Source organism: Neoarius graeffei, chromosome 26 (assembly GCF_027579695.1).
Source record: "Neoarius graeffei isolate fNeoGra1 chromosome 26, fNeoGra1.pri, whole genome shotgun sequence".
In the NCBI taxonomy this organism is placed as follows: Eukaryota; Metazoa; Chordata; class Actinopteri; order Siluriformes; family Ariidae; genus Neoarius; species Neoarius graeffei.
Window position 1 is genome coordinate 31,739,278 of NC_083594.1, and position 21,907 is coordinate 31,761,184.

Consider the following 21,907-nt stretch of genomic DNA (forward strand, 5'->3'; position numbering starts at 1 on the left):
GATGTTTTATTATGACCAGTGTTGGGCACGTTACTTTCAAAAAGTAATTAGTTATAGTTACTAGTTACTTTTCCCAAAAAGTAACTGAGTTAGTAACGGAGTTACTTTGTCATAAAAGTAACTAATTACCAGGGAAAGTAATTATTCCGTTACATTTTGTTCCCCCCCCCCAAAAAAAAAAAATCAAATTCAATTAGTGTAATCATAATAAAAGTGAATGTTAAATGTGTTTAATGACTGAAATGGACACTTAACAGAACCAGTTAGTAACATTATCTACACTATATTAATATTTTTGTGGGACAATGTGAGATAAGACATCTATCAAATGTAATATATTTTTGCAGTTATTCAAATTATGTTACTAATTACTGGCCACTGACGAGGACAAACGCTTTGTTCCTCGACATAATGTGCATTGCACGTAAACACTCTTGCCTTTTATTTCAAGTAATGAAAAGTAATGGCTGTATTTCCAGTGTGAAAGCGCAGTGCTGGGCTGACCGCTCGCCATCGCTGGGTCTTCCGATTGAAAGCGTGCGCAGTAGTGCAGTAGGCGTGGCCTACCTACATATGTTGTCCAAATCTACTCTGATTGGCTTACTGTGCCGTTGTCTCGTGTCTCCCCGCCCCACACTAAAGCAGAGGAAAGAAAGGCTGAACGAGCAGCGTGCCAGATGAGAACAGCTTTAATAAAGTAACGCATAGTATTTTATTGTAAGTAACGGGAACGGCGTTATAACGATGTAAAAAGTAATTAGTTAGATTACTCGTTACTAAAAAAAAGTAACGCCGTTAGTAACGCCGTTTATTCTAACGCCGTTATTCCCATCACTGATTATGACCCATGTACAGTATGTCACCTAATGTTTTTTTGTTTCTGAGTTACATGTTCGTTTGAAGGACTTAATGTACAAAATAACATAGTTGCACCCCGTAGTGTTGAAATTGGTAAACACAGTGCATTCAGTGAGGTTTGCACCGCCCTCCTTTTATTTCTGACTCTTCCTGTCACCGTTGCAACCTCTGAGCGCTCATTCGTATGCCCTTCAAATAATGTGTGCAGTATAGGCTATTGATGTTTTATTATGAGCCATGTACAGTATCCTAATGTTTTTTGTTTCTGAGTTACATGTTCGTTTGAAGGACTTGATGTACTAAATAACATAGTTGCACCCGGTAGTGTTGAAATTGGTAAACACCGCAGTTGCGGACATTTTGTAGCCTAAAATGATGTTATGATAAGCTTTAATAAAGGGCCCGGTCATTTGCCCCGCCCCCGCTCTGACTTGTTCCGCCACTGTCACTGATGTCACTGTTTGCGCTGCTTAACGACATCACGTGACGTCCACCCACTTTCGCTAACTCCACCCAATGTGTCCACCCACTTCCAGCCAGCACGGTTCAGCGCGGTTGTAGTCGAAATGCAACTCCAACAGCCCCGCTCAGCTCGACTCAGCACGGCACGGCTCAGCCGCGTTTGTAGTGGAAAAGCGGCATTAGAAATATTTTCTTTCCAAAGTTTCTAGCTCGCAGGTGGAGCAGAGAAAAACGGAGTCTCCAACTCTTTGGCTTCCCTCAGCTCGACGGACTGGAAACGGCTACGCAGTAAGCAGACTGCTTGCAATCAGCGTGTCAAAATAAAAGTACCCAATCATAATCGTCACAGTAAAAGTACTTGACATAACAGTACATGTAAACCATGTTTTTACAATAACAACCCATCATTCATGAATTGTATTATCAGAATTATCACTATTTATTATCCCATTTTACTATTTGTGCTATTTATGCTTTTTAGTCAACTATTTATCAACTATTTATTGTACCTTTACATTATGCATTTGTCACCTGGGTTACATTTGGTTATTGTAACTCATTCTGGGATGTTTTGTGTAATGAACTGCTGGGTTGTTTTTTTCACGCAGCATTTTTAGAGTGCTGAAGTACACTGTTCTATAGGCTTTCCTTATTGAGTTGTAGTTTATTATAATAAATTATTTTTTTCAACTTACATAGTGCCTTTCTTACACCTAAGGTTGCTTTACAATTAGGGGGAAAAAGTCCATCAAAAGAGGGTCAGGATGTAATTTCAGTGGTGTAGCTGGTCACAATTCCACCAAGTGCACGAAGGTATATCTCACACCACCTGCACAGTTGCCGCGACGCCACAGTGCAACACAGCCCAGAACACTGCGTCATGGATCTACAAAGTGAGCACAGAAGCACCACTGCACAGAACGTCCATAGTTCAGGTGTTTGCTCTTGGTGCATGTGGTTATGGCTCTGGCCTGATTGTGCTATAGCTCATGCTTATTTTGTTTGCAGCCAATAAAGAAAACACACACACACACACACACACACTAGATGTACATATACTCAAAATATTAATTTCATGTAATTCACTAGCTATAAATTAGTGGATTATAGATTTAATTTACCAGCAAACAAACACTCATATAGGGAACTGTGATATAGAGGTGCCTGTCATTTATGTTATAAATTGCTGAGAACTGCAGGGTGGTTGTGTGTGGAAGTGTGCATGTGTTTTGTTGATAAAAGCATATAGATGTGGTAAACGTAGTACAGTATACATTAATTCTCATACTGAGTTCACAAGAGGGTTGTAGTGAGAATTGACCGACTTAAAGGAACAGTCCACCGTACTTCCATAATGAAATATGCTCTTATCTGAATTGAGACGAGCTGCTCCGTACCTGTCCGAGCTTTGCGCGACCTCCCAGTCAGTCAGACGCAGTCAGACGCCCTGTCACTCCTGTTAGCAATGTAGCTAGGCTCAGCATGGCCAATGGTATTTTTTGGGGCTGTAGTTAGATGCGACCAAACTCTTCCGCGTTTTTCCTGTTTACATAGGTTTATATGACCAGTGATATGAAACAAGTTCAGTTACACAAATTGAAATGTAGCGATTTTCTATGCTATGGAAAGTCCGCACTATAATAACAGGTGTACTAACACCTTCTGCGCGCTTCGGCAGCGCATTGATACGGAGCTCAGATATCAATGCGCTGCCAAAGCGCGCAGAAGGTGTTAGTACCAGGGCTTTGAACCGGTTCAAGGAACGAAAACCGGGAACTTTTTCTATTTCACATGGAACAGAAACGAAACCAGAAACTTTATTTTTTATGTTCCGGAACAGAAACGCTTATTAAAAATAATGGTAACCGGTTAATACCGGTTTTTATTTCGTTCCTCAAAGTTTCCGTAGCCTACAAATAAAAAAGCCATTCTTCTCCTGCGCAAGTTTCTATGACCCGCTGGGGTTCACTTCCTGTGTGGCGTTCGCTGACTGAATGGAGAGAGCGGGAAGGTGGACTACTATCACGTCTCCATGTGATAAGTGAATTACTGAGCGTCTAAGCAAAGAAGAGCCTGAACGATGCAACCTCCCTATTGGCTGTTTGTAAAAATGTATCAGTTGTTGCCCTTCCCACGGGAATCATCGCGGGCTCGAGAGACGAGACCTGATGAGTTAGTTCGTTGGTAGCAGAACAAAATGTCTGGACACAAATCGGGTTTTCAGAAAAGGAAAGAAAATAAACGGAGGGTTGAAAATACAAAAAAGGAGGCAGAAAATGCAAAACGAGTTTTAAGGTAGGACAAATGGTTACTTTTCTGAGGCAGCCCACCGTGGCTGCAGGCTTTCAGTTGTGTCATTGAATGGTTACTTTTCTGAGGCAGCCCGCCGTGGCTGCCTGCAGGCTTATTTATTATAGCCCATTTAGATAAAATAGTTGATATAAAATGTTTATAGTTATGTGATGGTTGTCCTGATTTAGACTGGTGTTTTTTTTTGTTTTTTGGGGGGGGGTTGCGCGATGTTGCACGATGTTGCACCCAGGTCCAGATTAGGGCAGAACCGGCCCTGGCTACATTTCAGGTGTAGTTTGTTTTATGTATGTATGTACTTGCATAGATGTGTACTTAGTCTTCCAATATGGCGCCTAACAAAATCTCGCGGCGCGGTGACGTCATGCGGTAGCCCTCTATAGGGCCTGACTAGCCTTTGGTAACACACTAACCGGAAACGTTAAAATTCCGTTTCTGTTCGGAACGAACCAATAGGAAAAAAATTCTGGTTCAAAGCCCTGGTTAACACACAACACTTAACTTTAGCACCCACAGCACTTGGCGTGCCTGCTGTACTAGAAGGGCCGCCACTGCACCCAAAGTCCGGTGGTAAAGTACACACACAGCATACAACAACCACACTCCCATACACACAAACACACACACCAACAGGCACCAGTGCGTAGTGCCAATTAAACAAAGCTACTGGTGATAACAATCCACAATCAAGCAATATATGATGGTCACCCAGTAGCCTACAATACATATATACAGCACACAAACAACCTCCCTCGATTAGGTCGCAAGGGGGGATGCCAACTAAATAAAAAAAAAAAACCAAACAAAATATCAACAAAAAAAATTCAAACCAAGATAGAAACCGGGTGGAAACAAAGCAGCAGCGGAACCAACTAGGCAGCAATCAACTGGAGTGTCACGCCGTTTCCTGTCAGATGGAATGGTCTACAGAACACAAGGTAACATTAACGCACTAAAAAGTACTAAAAAAATAAATAAAACTACCCGCTAACCGGACTAAGATTAGGCCATCCGCTTTACTTAAGTGACAAAGTAAGCACAATGAGGAGGCACAGAACTATATACGCCCAAACACCATAGCAAAAAATAAAAATACATACCAAAGGGGCAGAGCCGCTCCGTCACACAGCCCAACAAAACACTGGCTAACACCAACGGTAAATGCGCGCTTCTGGGCTAGGCATGCCACGGCAGACTGCCCGGTGCTAAATTAGAGAAATACACAATGACGCGATGTTACTCTATGATTACCTCAAAGCGCAACTTTGTCCAAACATGATGAACGTGGAGCGAGGGCTTACCGTGAGAAAAGGCAATGCAGAAGTCAGATGTCCAGAGCCCTCGATGGCTAGACAAGGCGCCTCAAACCGCACAAGCGGCGCACACGATGTAAAGTTGAGATGAATGCACAAATGCAAGTAACAGAAGGGAAAGTTTGCTCAGCCCCAGCACACCATCTACCAGTCGCCCCAAACGCCAGCGAAAGTGGGAAACAAACGCCATCCCCAGCTGAAACTTGGCTACCCTAAATAGTATAGGGACCACCCCCCAATTAACATTTCCCATACCAATCCGCCAACGAGGAGTCAAAACTGGCCAACGGTTGCTCTGCTACACATGCATACACATCTACTATGTATTGAACATCCATATTAGCGTCCCATGCCTTCAATTAATTTTTATCATAGGGATTTACTCACAAGTCAGTCATCTATTGCTTTAGAACATTTTGGGCTTTTTTGCCTGCAATGTTATAAGCCAATTCAAATTTTTCTTGATCAATACCAATGCTGGTGAACAACTTTGCCACTGCATTAAATGGTATCGTATCACTAGATATTGCAGATTTTACTTTAGCCAAAATGTTCTTTGCCTCTTCTTGATTCAATGTAGGCCTAGGCTTATTATTTGCATTTTTGTTCTTATTACAAGTGCATAGACTTGAGGTGCAATTACAATTCTTGTTTAAATCATTGACTTTTGTTTTTCTACAAATAAACATTTTAATGCTAAGTGGTCATGGAAAATTGAAACGGCAGATGTTCCAACATGTTTTTGAATGCCTTCTGCTATGCATTTGAACTGTTGAAACAATTTTGTGTATTTCCTCATCATCTTCTGGCAGTTGACACGAAATATATTTATCTACAAATTTCACAACATCAGAATCTTCATCTCTATAATTTGGGGAGCGGTGTCCACCCAAAACATTGCATGAACGTGAGGACTACCCCTTTCTTGGAATTCAACATGATAGAAATAATCAACTACTCTACCAAAGGGTTGACTGGGTGATAAAATTACTTTCTGCAAAAACGTATGCCACCTAAAATTAAATATACGTGCTGCCATAACTGGATTTCGTCGGAAGACATCGCATTTTTCTGCCCAGGTTAAACTTTCTACACTATAAGGGCAATTCCATGTAAATGTCAACCTCACCATGCAAAAATAAAGCAACATGTAATACATCAAAACCACTCCCAGAGATATCACCTAGGCCTGTATTTTACAGATGTGAATAAGTTGAACCAATTTGTAACCAACCTAATATGTCACTGTCAGTCTTTCTTTCTTATAATGTAAAACCCAAGCTAAAATCAACTTTGATCATGTACAATTCTATATTATTGCCACAAGCCACAGAAATGTATGCTAAAATCCACAAAACAGCAAAACAATAGCCATCCTAGATATTATTTAAGAACTTTGATAGTTTTAGCTGATATTTAGAGAGTTTTTCAAAGGGTTATGGTGGTTAAATTGCTGATTTTCTAAACATATGCCATGTCTATTTCAGATGCGTCACATCCATAACGGAATTTCGTCACATCCATAACGCTGACTTTTTCTTCCTAGATTCTGCTTGAAATAGAAAATATTTTAAACAAAGGCTTTTTTAATTTTCAGCTAAGACTCCTTTATTAAATGCATGCCTGCATTTGGATATTATGTTTGCAATTTCACAGAGTTCGATGAATATGTGTAGTCACCCTGGAAATGGGGTATTTTTTCCGTCACATCCATAACGCATGTCTTTTTTGGCATTTTCTAGAGTTCTAAATGTACTATGGGAATTCTTTTTTTCCCATGACTTCTCCAATATGAGAGGTCTTAAAAATATACAACAAATTTTAAAATACTGGAAAGGAATAAAAATTAACTAGGTCAGTTGTTGCCATTTTGAGTCCAAATGTCACATCCATAACGCTGGAATTGCTCATAAACCCTATTGTCTTGTTGCATCATGCTGTTCAATAGATTTTCCCACCACATATCTGCTGATGAAAATGAACAAAAAAACATAGGAATTCCAAGTTGTCTCACTATAGTGAACAAATCTTTTTGCACCCCTGACCAATACACAGGTGTTCCTCTGATAGGTTGAAGAAACCTATAACTCTCATTGCATTTAATAAACTCTTTTAAAAACTATTTGTCTTTTAATATGATGATGCCCTTTATTGTCACTAGTCACATGTACCAGCGAAATTAGCCGTCAACCTGTCCGTACACATACAACATACAGTTGACATCGGGTAGACAGGACAGGAAGACAGGGATAAAGATAAAAAGGAAACACAACATGAGGAGAGATAAGGAAAAAAAGAACACCCCCCCCAACTATGCTCCTGTCAGGAGTACAGTGTGGGAACATTTAAAAACCTTTTGCACATAAGCACACAACAGCACAAGTACACTTTAAACACGGGACTTGAGGGGGGGAATCAGGGGTAGGGGGGGAGGTAATCCAGCGCAAGCAAGCAGCCGTCCGGTCCTGCAGCCATGACGGCACTGGTCACGCACCCGCTTGTCACACTGGGGGTAAAAATGGCGACCACAGAGAGTTAGAGAAGGAATGTGAGGGCGAGAGTGTCTCCTGGCAGTGACCTTCAGGGGGAAATGTTTCCCCAGCAACGGCCTAAACCAAGGCCAGTGCTGTCTTGGGGCGCTGAATGTCGATAAGATATGAATTGTTTGGTCTTTCCAGACGCAGTCTTTGCACGTCCACAAATTGATCTCCGAAAAACGTATTCCTTGCAAAGCTGAAAGCTGCTCCGAGATAACAACCATTTTGTGGTTAAAGTTCTGAATGTCCACAGTCCGAGTGCCAACAGCTTTGCCCACCACTCCAATCATATCGGGCAGCTTTGTGGGGCTTTGAACAGCTGTCACCGTTGTCTGATTTCCTCGATATACCAGGACAATGCCTAATCCAATCAGCAAAAGTCCTGTAATCATGGTTCTGAATAGGTAGATATCTTCAATGTCCTCCACAGAAAGAAATCGCCAGGCACACGACCCGCCACTTCTTCTCCCACGCGTCCATCGTGTAACCAGCCGCAAATGTTCCAGCAGGACAGACGGGTTCCCCCAAACCCAAATTCCTCGTCGAGAAAACTGTGTCAATTTCGTTAGGAGACCAGTTTATCAATTCCATGCTTTTTTTTTTTAGTTTAGAAAGTAATGCAGGAAGAGTCTCTTCAAAAAGTACATCAGACGAGACAAGACACAGAAGCACAAGCAGGGAAAAAAGGAGGGAGAGGGAGAGCAGAAAAATGCGACCGCCTTCCATGGAAGCACAGAGAAAAAAATACATCAGACGAAATCTCTTTTCTAGTCTCAGAATGGTGCCCTTTGCACATTGCTGTTGATATATTTGATGACACTTGTTCTACTTCATTCATATAGTGAACATATCTGCCATCTGCATTTAAAATACAATTGTTGAAATAACGTGACAATGTTAGCCTAATGTTTCTAAAATCATGATATGTTGGTCCACCCTTTGGAAATAAAGTTGGAAAACTTTTTGCTTCGCTCGTTTTGTCTTGCAGTAATTGAACAGGATTATTACCTTCTCCTGAAGCTATGTTTAGAATGTTGTCATATTGATCTAATGGTTCTTGCCCCAGGTTCCACTGGCTGATGACATGTATCCATATACATGCATTTGTCTATCATGTAATGTTTCATCAGCCTCAGTGTATGGCTGTTCTAATTCTTCAACTATGATATTTGTGTTATGTTGCTCAGCAACAGATGCTTGACTTCCAGAGCTATCGTTAATTAAAGTACATTGTTGAGAAATACACTTTTCTTTGTCTGTAGAATTTGATGCATGGCTAATATTTGCTTCATCCTCCTCATCTTCAGCTTAAAACTCATTTAACCAATTATCATTAAACTTTATATCAGCATAATATGGGTTATTCATTTTCAAATAAAGTAAAACCGCCTTTACACGGTCAGTGTTAACATATTTATATTCATAATGTCCTTTATAAGTTAACTTGCATTTTAACTTAACATGCAGCAAAGATCCTTCTATGTTAGATCTTGGTAAACCATTTGTTGTGTCAACAATATTTGACTGGTCCATGAACACTATTTTGTGATCCTTTTGGTAACACTAACAGCTTCATGAACGGAATATGTAAGGCTACCAAATGCTGTTCTAAACTATTAAGACAACTGAATTCATCTGGGGGGCGGCACAGTGGTGTAGTGGTTAGCGCTGTTGCCTCACAGCAAGAAGGTCTGGGTTTGAGCCCCATGGCCGGCGAGGACCTTTTTGTGTGGAGTTTGCATATTCTCCCTGTGTCCACGTGGGTTTCCTCCGGGTGCTCCGGTTTCCCCCACAGTCCAAAGACATGCAGGTTAGGTTAACTGGTGACTCTAAATTGACCGTAGGTGTAAATGGTTGTCTGTGTCTATGTCTTAGCCCTGTGATGACCTGGCGACTTGTCCAGGGTGTACCCCGCCTTTCGCCCGTAGTCAGCTGGGATAGGTTCCAGCTTGCCTGCCTGCGACCTTACCATCACAACTGTGACAAATCCACAGCTGACATCTACTTGTGTCCAACCATTTGCATGGAATATCACATGCGTCATCACATTTATGCAAATAATCTTCTGTGATTACCAGGGGCGTGTCTAGGATTTTTTTCTTGGGGGGGCCAAATAGGGTCACAATCTGTAGAGGGGTGGCATATTGTATTGTAGGGGTGTAACGATACACAAAAATCACGATTACCTCGGTTTTGGGGTCACGATTTGTTTCGGTACAGTATAGGAATAACATGTTAAACCATTTGCTTGCTCAGCACGTTGTTTATTAAACCAAAACTCTGTCACACATGATCACAGTAGCACAGTTTTTTATGCAATGATAATGAATTGCAAGTGTTGTGAGCTAATCCTGGGTCATCTATTAAATAATGCACCAAACTGCTTCATCCATATTTTTTGTACAAGTTTTCCTTAATCTTCAAGCAAAACTAGAAGTTAAATACCTGATGACTGGGACGATGTAGGGAGCAGAGAATGTGGAGCCTCGCCTGTGTCGCTGCCACTGCAACTTCCACATACAGACTCTTGTGGATCCTCATCTGAGTGGTTGTCTCCCTCACTGGGGAGAATCTCTGACCACACAAAGAAATATTCCATTAATGCATAAACATAAGGCATATATTTCAACTTGTTGTCTTATGGTTAAGTACACATTTAGCACTATTAATTTTATGATTTATTTACCTGCTGAATGCTGTCCTGAAGATGATGTCTTAGCCTCACTGTCTCCTGCAGCTGATCTTTTTTTCTTATTTACAATAAAGAAAGTCTCAATGTTTTGAGATCTCTTCATCGTTCCCGCTATTACTACCTTCTTTCCCTAGTCTGCCCCTGAGAAAATAAGTAAAGCCATAATGCTCAGTTAGGCATTTATCATGTTTGATAGGCCATTAGTGATCATACTGCTAATAATACAAATACATAGATACATAGTACATTAGTACAAGTACATATTGATTTTGTGTTCCATACTTTGAACACTCAAACATTTCTCTCTCTATAAGAAAACTACATCTCCCAAAATGCCTTGGGACCATCCCATAGGCCTACATTCAACGTTGGATGAAGACATTTTATATTGGACATTCATTTAACATTCAACATACAAGTGAGATCTGTCAGAAAAAATAACACTTGTTTTTTGTCAAACCAACTTTGAAACAGACAAATATCCTCATGTGCCACAATCCTCATGTGTCACATTTTTTCAGATGTAGGTCTATCACGTTTCTATTTTGAATATTTACTTAAATAAATGTCCAATATAAAACTGACTTTACCCAAGCCGACAATAAGCACGAAGTAGGAGGACAGGAAAGGATGCTCAGTTGGGGGAAGTATTTTCACAACATAGACACTGATGAGTGACTGATGTAGCCTATCAAGATTAAACAAACACAAATTCTCACGGCATGGCATTATTTTAAGTTCACAAGTTAGTTTTATGTCCCCATAACTTCGCCATTTTGTTAACTTTTTACTTAGGTTGACGGCTACAGTAGCCTACAGTTTAGATCACATGGCAATTTGATCGGAGCACATCTTTGCCCAGCAACACAACGCAGAGGATGCAAAGATGGAGATATGATGACATGAGATGGCAAACTACATGGTGCATACAACAATTTAGACAAAGACATTCAGCCTCAACGCGATGGGGTGATATTTTTTGACGAGGCTACTGTCTGCATGTGGGGCTGCATGTTTTTTTTTTTCCCTCGAGGGACGTAGCCTAGTTCAGGTGGCTGCTCAGGACACCGACCTGACTCAAGTCAAATCTATCAGGCTGTGTTAGAGGTGTGCCAAAGGGAAGTTTGTTTATGCGCGAAAAAGTTACTGTACTTAGATCCTCTTTGCACGAATTCATTCCTGGAGAAAAATGAGAATGAATGGGCTGAATTCGGTACTCGCACATGTGCGACCTTTCTATTTTCCTGCTCGAACCGTCTTTTTTGGGACCCATACACGAGTACATAACTGCACAGCTAAATGCTGATAACATACTGTCGAGCTAATGTTGCTAACGTTAGCTCCTTAACTTCAGCTACACAAACATTACCTAATCACCTGCGAAATTCCCAATACATTAAACACTAACATTCACACTTTTTTCACACTTTGGACATTCTCACTTACCTTAATTAATCTTTGTGTTTAACCACCGCAGTGGTGGTGTTCTCAGGAACCATACCAGCTTGATGAACATGAAAGAGGTCCAACTTCTTCTGTTGTGATTGGATGAAATTGACGTTCTTCCTGTGCGGCCAATAACCTATTCGCAAAAGCAGTTATACTGTTGCGTACAAAATAATTAAAAATAATATTGCCCAACATCAAAACACTTTTAAATTGTACTTTTATACATATGCGTGGAAAAATAAATTTTGCAATTAATTAAACCCTCCTTTTTTCTCCCTTACTGAGGTGGGGAGGGGGGGCCACTTAGGGTGGCCAACCAAAGTTCAGGGGTAGCCAATGCCACCCCTGGCCACCCCGGTGGCCACGCCCCTGGTGATTACACTGCTCAGCAACTGCATGCACCTCTGTTGTTCTCATGTATTTCTCTATTTTACAAACAGCGACTTGATGTTTAAAAAGCGACCTATGACAAACACAACACACACAGTCTGGGCCATTTTTGATTACATCTTTAAAATCTTTTAAAACCTGATTGAAACATTCACAATTTCTTTTTCACAATAGCATGCTTTTGTTTTACAGCTGCACGTACCAAACACCTAGCTTAAATCTTGGATTTGAATGGTACTTATCGCTAACACATTTGCATTTTTGTTTCCTGTATTTTTCATTGGCATAATACTTATTTGTTATACTTAAGAAGAGCTTGTCTAAATTGTGTGTTTGTATAATATTTATAGTGGCTTAATGCAAGAACCCCTTCCCTAAATGTTTTGTTGCTAGCATATTTCTCTGTGCTCAGTTTATGAACAAGTTGCCTAAATGTTTCATTGGTAGCATATTTCACTGTGCTTCGTTTATGAACACATTGTCTAAATGTTTCATTAGTAGCATATTTTTCTGTGCTTCTTTCACAAACACCTTATCTAAATGTTTCATTGGTAACATACAGTGGGGCAAAAAAGTATTTAGTCAGTCACCAGTTGTGCAAGTTCTCCCACTTAAAATGATGAGAGAGGGAGGCCTGTAATTTTCATCATAGGTACACTTCAACTATGAGAGACAAAATGAGAAAAAAAAATCCAGAAAATCACATTGTCTGATTTTTAAAGAATTTATTTGCAAATTATGGTGGAAAATAAGTATTTGGTCAATAACAAAAGTTCATCTCAATACTTTGTTATATACCCTTTGTTGGCAATGACAGAGGTCAAACGGTTTCTGTAAGTCTTCACAAGGTTTTCACACACTGTTGATGGTATTTTGGCCCATTCCTCCATGCAGATCTCCTCTAGAGCAGTGATGTTTTGGGGCTGTCGCTGGGCAACACGGACTTTCAACTCCCTCCAAAGATTTTCTATGGGGTTGAGATCTGGAGACTGGCTAGGCCACTCCAGGACCTTGAAATGCTTCTTACGAAGCCACTCCTTCGTTACCCAGGCGGTGTGTTTGGGATCATTGTCATGCTGAAAGACCCAGCCACGTTTCATCTTCAATGCCCTTGCTGATGGAAGGAGGTTTTCACCCAAAATCTCACGATACATGGCCCCATTTATTCTTTCCTTTACATGGATCAGTCGTCCTGGTCCCTTTGCAGAAAAACAGCCCCAAAGCATGATGTTTCCACCCCCATGCTTCACAGTAGGTATGGTGTTCTTTGGATGCAACTCTGGACTGCAGGATTTGAGTCCCTGGCGGCGTAGTGTGTTACTGATGGTAGCCTTTGTTACTTTGGTCCCAGCTCTCTGCAGGTCATTCACTAGGTTCCCCCGTGTGGTTCTGGGATTTTTGCTCACCGTTCTTGTGATTATTTTGACCCCACGCGGTGAGATCTTGCATGGAGCCCCAGATCGAGGGAGATTATCAGTGGTCTTATATGTCTTCTATTTTCTAATAATTGCTCCCACAGTTGATTTCTTCACACCAAGCTGCTTACCTATTGCAGATTCAGTCTTCCCAGCCTGGTGCAGGTCTACAATTTTGTTTCTGGTGTCCTTTGACAGCTCTTTGGTCTTGGCCATAGTGGAGTTTGGAGTGTGACTGTCTGAGGTTGTGGACAGGTATCTTTTATACTGATAACGAGTTCAAACAGGTGCCATTAATACAGGTAACAAGTGGAGGACAGAGGAGCCTCTTAAAGAAGTTGTTACAGGTCTGTGAGAGCCAGAAATCTTGCTTGTTGACCAAATACTTATTTTACCGAGGAATTTACCAATTAATTCATTAAAAATCCTACAATGTGATTTCCTGGATTCTTTCCCCCCATTCTGTCTCTCATAGTTGAAGTGTACCTATGATGAAAATTACAGGCCTCTCTCATCTTTTTAAGTGGGAGAACTTGCACAATTGGTGGCTGACTAAATACTTTTTTGCCCCACTGTATTTCTCTCTTCCTCTTTCACGAACACCTTGTCTAAAGGTTTCATTGGTAGCATATTTCTCAGTGCTTCGCTTATGAACACCTTCCCTAAATGCTTTATTGGTAGCATATTTCTCTATGCTATGTCTACGAACTAAGGTTTTAAACTCCTTATTTGTAGTATATGTGCTAATGCTGCATGCACGAAGTGCAAGCCTGTACATTTTATTTGTGGCAAATTTTGTTTACTAGGTGAATTTATAGCAAGTTTATAATTTTCATCTTTTGTATACTTTGCTTTAATATATGCTAACTTTCTTTTACAATATTGGTCACTTTTTCTATAATGATTTTGTTTGGCATTCTTGTACTTTTCCTGCATATATCCAGATACTTTAACACCACTGCACAACTTTTCAGCTGAATGAAATATATTTACTCTGAGTTTAGCTGTGTTTTTGTTATTAGCAGAAGAGTATTTTGTAACTTCCTTAGATTTAGAAAATGTTACATTTAAACACCTTCTCTTTCTGTCAAAATTTCCTTTATCGATATGTTTTCGTTTCAATGAATGTCTTTCTTTGGCCATTTTCTGACATTAACAAGACCTTAGCATCAGAAATATTGTTACCTATATTTTGTCTTTGCATAGGACAAGCCTTAATTAACTCCATATATTTTACACAGGGGGCACGGTGGTGTAGTGGTTAGCGCTGTCGCCTCACAGCAAGAAGGTCCAGGTTCGAGCCCCGTGGCCGGCGAGGGCCTTTCTGTGCGGAGTTTGCATGTTCTCCCTGTGTCCACGTGGGTTTCCTCCGGGTGCTCCGGTTTCCCCCACAGTCCAAAGACATGCAGGTTAGGTTAACTGGTGACTCTAAATTGACCGTAGGTGTGAATGTGAGTGTGAATGGTTGTTTGTGTCTATGTGTCAGCCCTGTGATGACCTGGCGACTTGTCCAGGGTGTACCCTGCCTTTCGCCCGTAGTCAGCTGGGATAGGCTCCAGCTTGCCTGCGACCCTGTAGAAGGATAAAGCAGCTAGAGATAATGAGATGAGATATTTTACACAGCTTATAGCAATGTTGTGTTTTGCAATGCTTTCCACAAACAACTGTCTCAGTGGTTTCCATTTTTATGTACCAAAAAGATGCCATCTTCTGAAACCCTTAAAGTCCTGCATCTAAATTTCAACCATTTATCACTACTATAAATGTAAATGTCTCCACCAAGAAAATCTGCAGTAGCTTGGATTTCAACTTCTGTTGCCCAACTACCAACAAAACTCATTCAAGACCTATTCAAATAATCCTCCAATGATGTGTACTCACATTGTATATCAGCACTATATAACATTTTATTAGCCTTCATGTTTTACTACAGCAAGCCTAAACCTTCAATGAAATACCTGATTATCACACAGCACTTGTGAGATGGATCTAAAAGAACAGTTTCCATCACCAGTTATACTTTCTGTTTTACAAGGGATACCTAAATCTCCATATTGCCCACACACCATACTACACTGCTTTTCTGACTTCAAATCTAACTTACTACATAACGTTTGTGCAACTTCTTGAGACAACACACTGAATTGGTACTTCAGACTAGGTAATTCTCTCATAAAGGAGACATCATGTCTGCCTTGAAATTGATCATTACTCTCAGAAGAATTTTGGGTGGTACTTCCCAAAAATACGTCGTCACCAGTGTTCCTCATTAAACCTTTCTTGCAAGTTGCATTTCAATTAGACATGACATGAAAAATGTGCACTCCTGTAATCTCAAAATCATTTGATTGAAGGAGAGTCAGTCTATGTAAAGCCCATCCATGTACAAGAGCAATAATGTCATCAAGCAAAGGAAAGAACAAAACAATGCTTCTTCCCTGGCTGTGTGTCCTACCATACTCACCTTGTGCATGTGAATCAATCACAGCATACCAATCATTCACACAAATTATAGCACATCTTTTCATCATAAGCCAAAAAGCACTTATCATGCAATGAAATTACTTTCTCTACAGTGGTGCTTGAAAGTTTGTGAACCCTTGAGAATTTTCTATATTTCTGCATGAATATAATCTAAAACAAAATCAGATTTTCACACAAGTCCTAAAAGTAGATCAAGAGTTAAACAAATGAGACAAAAAATATTATACTTGGCCATTTATTTATTGAGGAAAATGATACAATATTACATATCTCTGAGTGGCAAAAGTATGTGAACCTCTAGGATTAGCAGTTAATTTGAAGGTGAAATTAAAGTCAGGTGTTGTCCATCAATGGGATGACAATCAGGTGTGAATGGGCACCCTGTTTTATTTAAAGAACAGGGATCTATCAAAGTCTGAGCTTCACAACACGTTTGTGAAAGTGTATCATGGCACGAACAAAGGAGATTTCTGAGGACCTCAGAAAAAGTGTTGTTGATGCTCATCAGACTGAAAAAGGTTACAAAACCATCTCTAAAGAGTTTGGACTCCACCAATCCAGAGGAGAAAATTCAAGACCATTGTTACCCTCCCCAGTAGTGGTCAACCAACAAAGATCACTCCAAGAGCAAGGCATGTAATAGACGGTGAGGTCACAAAGGACCCCAGGGTAACTTCTAAGCAACTGAAGGCCTCTCTCACATTGGCTAATGTTAATGTTCATGAGTCCACCATCAGGAGAACACTGAACAACAATGGGGTGTGCATGGCAGGGTTGCAAGGAGAAAGCCTCTGCTCTCCAAAAAGAACATTGCTGCTCATCAGCAGTTTGCTAAAGATCACGTGGACAAGCCAGAAGGAAAAATGTTTTGTGGACGGATGAGACCAAAATAGAACTTTTTGGTTTAAATGAGAAGCATCATGCTTGGAGAAAGGAAAACACTGCATTCCAGCATTAACAAACCTTATCCAATCTGTGAAACATGGTGGTGGTAGTAGTATCATGGTTTGGGCCTGTTTTGCTGCATCTAGAATAGAATAGAATAGAATAGAATAGAATAGAATAGAATAGAATAGAATATCTTTATTGTCACTATACACATGTACAATGAGATTAAAAGCAACTCCAATAACAGTGCAAACAGTGTGTAGAGAGAAAAGAAAAAAAAGGAGAGGGTGTAAGGGGGGTAAGGTAAGGTGCACAGTCCTGAGGTGTATGTGTTGTATTTCACATTATGGAGTGAGGTATTGCACATTATAAAGTATTGCACAGAGAGAGTCACATTATAAAGTATTGCACATTATAAATTATTGCCAGGACAGCTGCCATCATTGACGGAACAATGAATTCTGAATTATACGAGTGAATTCTAAAGGAAAATGTCAAGACATCTGTCCATGAACTGAATCTCAAGAGAAGGTGGGTCATGCAGCAAGACAATGACCCTAAGCACACAAGTCGTTCTACCAAAGAATGGTTAAAGAAGAATAAAGTTAACGTTTTGGAATGGCCAAGTCAAAATCCTGACCTTAATCCAATCGAAATGTTGTGAAAGGACCTGAAGCGAGCAGTTCATGTGAGGAAACCCACCAACATCCCAGAATTGAAGCTATTCTGTACAGAGGGATGGGCTAAAATTCCTCCAAGCTGGTGTGCAGGACTGATCAACAGTTACCAGAAATGTTTAGTTGCAGTTATTGCTGCACAAGGGGGTCACACCAGATACTGAAAGCAAAGGTTCACATACTTTTGCCACTCACAGATATATAATATTGGATCATTTTCCTCAATAAATAAATGACCGGCGGCACGGTGGTGTAGTGGTTAGCGCTGTCGCCTCACAGCAAGAAGGTCCTGGGTTCGAGCCCCGGGGCCGGCGAGGGCCTTTCTGTGTGGAGTTTGCATGTTCTCCCCGTGTCCGCGTGGGTTTCCTCCGGGTGCTCCGGTTTCCCCCACAGTCCAAAGACATGCAGGTTAGGTTAACTGGTGACTCTAAATTGACCGTAGGTGTGAATGTGAGTGTGAATGGTTGTCTGTGTCTATGTGTCAGCCCTGTGATGACCTGGCGACTTGTCCAGGGTGTACCCCGCCTTTCGCCCGTAGTCAGCTGGGATAGGCTCCAGCTTGCCTGCGACCCTGTAGAAGGATAAAGCGGCTAGAGATAATGAGATGAGATGAAATAAATGACCAAATATAATATTTTTCTCATTTGTTTAACCGGGTTCTCTTTATCTACTTTTAGAACTTGTGTGAAAATCTGATGTTGTTTTAGGTCATATTTATGCAGAAATATAGAAAATTCTAAAAGTTTCACAAACTTTCATGCATCACTGTAGACCATCCATTAAAGTACAGTGGTGCTTGAAAGTTTGTGAACCCTTTAGAATTTTCTATATTTCTGCATAAATATGACCTAAAACATCATCAGATTTTCACACAAGTTCAAAAAGTAGATAAAGAGACCCCAGTTAAACAAATGAGACAAAAATATTATACTTGGTCACAGGGGCGCAGATAGGATTTTTGAACTGGGGGGGGACTGAGCTGTCAGCAAATGATTCCGTTTTGTGTAAATGCATATATATATATATATATATATATATATATATATATATATATATATATATACACACACACTGAAGCTTCAATATACATTAGAATTGTGAGTTTTCTAACTGAATGAACATTGGTAGACAAAGGCCTGCATATATGGCGGCACGGTGGTGTAGTGGTTAGCGCTGTCGCCTCACAGCAAGAAGGTCCTGGGTTCGAGCCCCGTGGCCGGTGAGGGCCTTTCTGTGTGGAGTTTGCATGTTCTCCCCGTGTCCGCGTGGGTTTCCTCCGGGTGCTCCGGTTTCCCCCACAGTCCAAAGACATGCAGGTTAGGTTAACTGGTGACTCTAAATTGACCGTAGGTGTGAATGGTTGTCTGTGTCTATGTGTCAGCCCTGTGATGACCTGGCGACTTGTCCAGGGTGTACCCCGCCTTTCGCCCATAGTCAGCTGGGATAGGCTCCAGCTTGCCTGCGACCCTGTAAAGGTCAGCTAGAGATAATGAGATTTTATATATATATATATATATATATATATACACACTGAAGCTTCAATATACATTAGAATTGTGAGTTTTCTAACTGAATGAATATTGGTAGACAAAGGCCTACCTGGTCAACACTAGCCATACACGATCAAATTGTTATTTGTCTGGTATGTTAATCACGCTCCAAAACTTCATGTCTTCTGCATGTTTACGAGCCATCCTCGGAGCCACACCAACACGTGCAGCCAGCTGTGAGAGCAGCGCGCAGGGACCGTCTACAAAGTGCAACACCGAAAAGAGACATTACAAAAAATATTCAATACGTAACTTCACTATGATACAGTGTAGTGTCACCAAACTCACTACACACTTCATTGATCCCCTACAGATTACACTACAACACTTATTTGGACAAATAATGAATTTGTCATAATTTCTGGGAATTTTAATGGGAAATTAATCAATAACTTCACTATGATACAGTGTAATGTCACCAAACTCACTACACACTCCATTGGTATCATAGTGAAGTTATTGAATATTTTTTGTAATGTCTCTTTTCGGTGTTGCACTTTGTAGACGGTCCCTGCGCGCTGCAATCACAGCCAGCTGCACGTCAACGCTTGGTGTGGCTCCGAGGATGGCTCGTTTTGATGAAAGTTAGGTTGTAGCTCGTTGTCTATCTTACTACGGTTGAAAATATGCGTGTTTTGTGTTTTAACAACGTTTCACTTAAGAGTTATTGATCCCGGAAGTTCGAATCTGCCAATATCTTTCCAACTTTACTGAACTGTATACAGAGCCTTTGGTCACGAAAATATAATGAAAGATACTCCAAAATATTTATTATATGTAGTAATCCTGTTATATTGTCACAAATTACAGATTGAATGAAGTATGAGCTATTATTCACATGTATTCTGTGTCCGAGTCGCATACATGTCAACCTATACGGAATGTCCGTATTTTATACGGATTTGATTCAATAAACGTAGTATACGGGCGTATACATAAAGTTATACGGATTCTTTAAAAAAAAGTCAATATTTATTTAGAGCTATAATCAATTCCCACGATGATAAAAGCGCGCATAACATTTACAAACGTACTGTACACCAGAAACAGCCAGTAAAGAGTCTTATGAAATCGCGCGTTATCTTGTGGTAGCGAGACTTCGTTCCACTTTTGATCATGCGCACACCGCATTGCGAGAATCCCGCCAACCGGGAAGTCATAGACATATAAACATAGACGCCGCCTTCTGCGTAGAATCATACGTCATCCTCGCCGCCATATTGGATGTGGCAAAGTGGAGATTCTTCACCTGTCTCTGGTATTGAGGTATTTCACTCATGTGACCAAGTCATGTGATGCTGCCATTTTGGACGTCACGGCTCGAATCAGTTTGAATGCGAGGAAGGCGACAAATGAAAAACATAAAAGAAAAAGGAGCGAGATACAGAAAACACCTTCACTATCCAGCGACGTAGGGCATTTACAGGGCGAGCAGAGGGAGAGGTATTTGCAAAAATTGAGGTTAGCAGGCTTAGAGAACGACGTTTACCTGCTTCCACCAGGATTGTTCACTGAGGTACGGAAGTACACGAAGCCCTCGTCTTTACCTGACTTCGGCCCACATGATCTGTATACCTATGTCGTTAAAAACCCATCGCCATACACAGGTATTGATCTGAAAGTGTATAAGAGTTTGGATGCCTACAAATATTTTGTGTCAGGCTGGGTAACATGCCTACATCAGCGGGTCGTCCCTGGAGCCGGTGGTCGCCATCTTATTACAGCTAAGGTTTGTTCACATTTTCATTTACTTTCAGTCCTCAGGATAAACAAAATGTTATTAAATGTCATTGAAATAACTTCTTAGTCTGTTGAGACATGGCCCGTTATAAATTTGCTGTTACCAGGCAATGACCAAGAACTGTATTATTAGGGTCGGTGTAGTTGTAGCAGTGTATTAGCAACTAGCTGTTAGCACTAGCTAATGTCAACAACACAGTAGCTAGTATGTTACTGTAGCAATATTTACGTTCAGTCATTTGGATGACTGTTAAAACCTTTCAGTCTCAAGTTTTTCCTTTACTGGATTTACTAGTTTACTGAGCTAGCGCGCTCGGCGGCCGAGCCGGGAGCCATCGCGCGCTCGGCGGCCGAGCCGGGAGCCATCGCGCGCTAGCTCAGTAAACTAGTAAATCCAGTAAAAGAAAAACTTGAGACTGAAAGGTTTTAACAGTCATCCAAATGACTGAACGTAAATATTGCTACAGTAACATACTAGCTTCTGTTGTTGACATTAGCTAGCTTGCCGTCCAAAATGGTGGACACCGGGGCGTCACGTGACCCTGTGACGTCAGGTGAAATACCTCAATAGCGTCTAGACAGTAGCCGAGAATAAAGATGCCTCATTCATGTGCTGCGTTTAACTGTACCAACAGGTTTACTGTCCAAACGAGATCACATGGGATTACCTTTCACAGGTGAGACTGGAAAAATACTTTTCATTGTATTTGGTCATTATAACGTAATTTTACGAACAGATTTTCCTGACTTTGTGGCTAATATGAAGTCTCGCGCATAATAGCCGCTCGGTGAAACCTGTCTCCAAACAACGAAGTATTTCCTTTGTAACTACGCTGATAACACTTTGTGTTTTTGTCAAACATTGGAGCTTTGTATTCATTCTGAAGGTTTATCGTTATTAATATTGAATAAAAAGTAACTGGGATATATCATTGTTAATTATCATTCAAATGTTAGGTAAATTATTTTAATTTGCATCTTATACGGATTTTATAAGGGAAATACGGATTTTGGAGGTTGGTTATACAGGTTTGATTGACCAAAGGTTGACATGTATGGAGTCGGAAATCTCGCCTTCTGCAGGCAAATCGTCCAGATACGGCTGAAAACGACAAGGCAAAGTGCCACCCACTGCTTCGTCT

The 21,907-nt window shown here is 40.7% G+C and overlaps 1 long non-coding RNA gene across 1 annotated transcript; it reads right to left on the bottom strand.

The window, feature by feature from the left end:
• Nucleotides 1–9,930: 9,930 nt before the first annotated feature.
• Nucleotides 9,931–11,750, bottom strand: LOC132874465 (uncharacterized). Its single transcript, XR_009651666.1, has 3 exons — nt 11,619–11,750; nt 10,167–10,313; nt 9,931–10,054 (listed from the first exon to the last, which is right to left on the bottom strand). It is a non-coding gene; the product is annotated as an uncharacterized LOC132874465 (long non-coding RNA).
• Between the last annotated feature and the right edge of the window lie 10,157 nt (nt 11,751–21,907).